Below are 3,182 nucleotides of genomic sequence, written 5' to 3'. Positions count from 1 at the left end.
TGTACTATACCATGGTGACAATTTGGGAAATTACACTGGAATTAGGAAGTTCAAAGTATTTTTTAGAAATCTGTCCCATGGGGTGCCTGGGTGGCTCAATTGGTTAAGTGATCCACTTCAGCTCAGGTCATGATCTCACATGGGTTCAAGCCCTGCATTGGGCTCTGTGCTGACAGCTCGGAGCCTGGAGCCTGCTTCCGATTCTGTGTCCCCTCTCTCTCTGCCCCTCCCCCACTGTCCTCTGTCTGTCTCTCAAAGGTGAATAAATGTTAAAAAAAAAATTAAAAAAAAAGAAACCTCTCCTATGCAACCAAATAGTTTGATGTTACTACTTTCTAATATGCTACTACTACATTAGAATTTAATTGAATAAAAAAATTGAAAAAAATAATAAATTGTGTCAGGTTTTGTCATGAGATTTTTCATTTGACTGTTAGGAAATGACTTCAGAAAGTGATTGATCCACTTACCCTCTCTCTTCTTAAATTTATTTTTTATTTTTAAATTATTTTTATTGTTTTTAATTTTTATTTGAGAGAGAGAGAGAGAGAGCAAGTGGGGGCGGGGAGAGAAAAGGGAGGGGAGGAGAAAGAAAGAGAATCTTAAGCAGGCTACACACTCAGTGTGGAGCCTGATACCATGATCCTGGGATCATGACCTGAGTCGAAATCCAAAGCTGTATGTTCAACCGATTCAGCCACCAGGCACATCACCCTCTCTCTTCACATAGAACAGCTTCTCAACGTTGTGGTTTAACCCAGGAATCAAGGATTGCAATTGTTCTGGATTTCAGATATGAGGGGCACTAAAACAAAGAGCAGTACTTCTGCGAATATCCAGCCATTCTGCAAGTGCTCTCTCTGCCTTCAAAACCGATTCAGGAGTGAGAGTCATGGGTACATTTTGGTTGGGGGCAGGACAGGAGACAGGAGAGAAACAATACTTCTTATTCCTTCCATCTCTGTCTCATCCCTGTGTCCACATACTTGCTTCTGCTGAGAACTTGCAGCTTGTGACAGTTGCTCACACTTGGACCTTGAAGACTAAGGCTAAAGGATTCTGTTGGGCATTCCAGAATAGATCCTATTAGCCTTTATGTCCTATAAGAAATTCCCTTTCAGCAAAAATATCTCCTGCTGAAGACCAAGATATCGTATTATACTGGGAAAAGCATTGGATTAGGAGTCAAAATCTAGGTATTAGTCTCAAACCTTTTAATGCTAATCTAATGCTTGAGATACTTTTTAAGCTTACCCTAGCAACAGGCATTTTGAATGCTGTGAGTGTCCTTTATGGGTACGAGAAGGAGACAGCCAAAAATCTCCCATCTTCCAGTTTTTAAAATATTAATGAAAAAGGCTAGAATTAAATTATTTATTTGATACGAATTGGTCTGCTCACAGAGATCTAATTACCTCATCAATTCCTCTCCTCAGCTTGGTTTGCCATGGCGCTTTTAGTCATCTATGACAAGGCAGCCTGGTCCCACTCCTGGGTTCAGAAAACTGAACCACAGGGCCAGGCAGAACCACCTGTTTTCATTCGTGTCTTGTATTACAATTTAAAGTACTATAAAATGAAGAAAGCTAAACTCATATTCTATTGTAATTAAGAGAAAAAAATCTAATGGAAATATTTTGATGATTAGTGTCTGATGTTACTGTATTCATATTATACTTCTTTAATCTTGGCTGGTAGTACCCAAGAAAAAATTAGGAAATAGTTGCTGTTACTTACTAGGTAAAGAACTCAACTTGAGATCACAAACATGATGCCATGTCAGATCATTGTATTTTGACTCATATATCTCGTCATTAAGCCCTCAGATGGTAGTCCCATCCCAGCATATAGCAACCACAGTTTGAGGATTGATGATAATGAACCATCATAGAAGATTTCAAAAACACCAGAAAATATTCTTCTGTGATAGAAAAGGGCAAGAAATAAAAAACTGTTTTTCTAAAATAAAAATCAATAAACACAAGTGGCAGGTAGAAATGAAGACTATATTTTTTCTAAGTTTGGGTGATATGAATGTAACAATCAGTGAGAGTTCTATTCCTTCCTCTTTTAAAAAAATACAGAGGGGTGCCTGGGTGGCTCAGTTGGTTGAGCGTCCGACTTCGGCTCAGGTCATGATCTCGCACTCTATGAGTTCAAGCCCCGCATCAGGCTCTGTGCTGACAGCTCAGAGCCTGGAGCCTACTTCAGATTCTGTGTCCCTCTCTCGCTCTGCGCTCACCTGCTCCTGCTCTGTCTCTCTCTCTCTTAAGAATAAGACATTAAAAAAATTAAGTTAAAAATACAGAATACTTTATGAATTTACATTTCATCCTTGCACGGGAGTCATGCTAATCTTCTTTGTATTGTTCTAATTTTAGTATGTGTGTTGCCAAAGCAGACACAGTAGGACCATTATTTAAACTCAGTGCCTGGCATAGAATGAGCCATCAGTGGGGGTGCCTGGGTGGCTCAGTCGGTTGAGCATCCAACTTCGGCTCAGGTCATGATCTTGCTGTCTGTGAGTTCAAGCCCCGCATCAGGCTCTGTGCTGACAGCTTAGAGCCTGGAGCCTGATTCAGAGTCTGTGTGTCCTTCTCTCTCTGCCCCTCCCCTACTCATGCGCGCTCTCTCTCTCTCTCTCTGCAAAAATAAATTAACTTCAAAAAATTTTGAAGAATGAGCCATCAGTAAATGCATTTTTAATGAATAAAAATGGTTGATATATTTACTTTTCTTAAGCATATTCTCATCAACCTTATAATATGTGAATTAGCAAATTTTCCTTCTCTTGATTTTATTTTTAATTTTGGTTACAAGATGTTATAGGTAAACTGATCCTTAAAAAAAAAATCTGTCACAAGAAAAATAATGGAAAGAGAAGATTGAAGTCCATTTCCAAGCCCCGAGTGAAGGAACTATTAGGTTATAGAAGGATGATGGGTTCAAAGACAGACATCCTCCTTATTTTTCCCTTTCTTTCTTCTCTCCTGTGTGACTAGCCCCCAAATTGAGGAAATTTCTATGTGTAAAAGGAAGTTAATCATTTATGGATTAACATATCTGTAAAACTGCGGGTTTAGCAGATCTAAGTTTTGCTAAATCAGGCCACATGTAAGCCATTAAATGTTGGCCACAAACTTACAGCCAAGTGAGAAATGGAGGCTAGTAGAAACAATTTA

At 39.1% G+C, this 3,182-nt stretch overlaps 1 non-coding gene across 1 annotated transcript; it reads right to left on the bottom strand.

The window, feature by feature from the left end:
• Window positions 1-2,298: 2,298 nt before the first annotated feature.
• Window positions 2,299-2,405, bottom strand: LOC123581641. Its single transcript, XR_006703895.1, has one exon. It is a non-coding gene; the product is annotated as a U6 spliceosomal RNA (small nuclear RNA).
• Between the last annotated feature and the right edge of the window lie 777 nt (window positions 2,406-3,182).

The sequence above is a fragment of the Leopardus geoffroyi genome, chromosome A1 (genome assembly GCF_018350155.1).
Source record: "Leopardus geoffroyi isolate Oge1 chromosome A1, O.geoffroyi_Oge1_pat1.0, whole genome shotgun sequence".
Lineage (NCBI taxonomy): Eukaryota > Metazoa > Chordata > Mammalia > Carnivora > Felidae > Leopardus > Leopardus geoffroyi.
The sequence above is the reverse complement of the archived record's forward strand: the minus strand, read 5'-3'. Positions and strand labels throughout refer to the sequence as shown.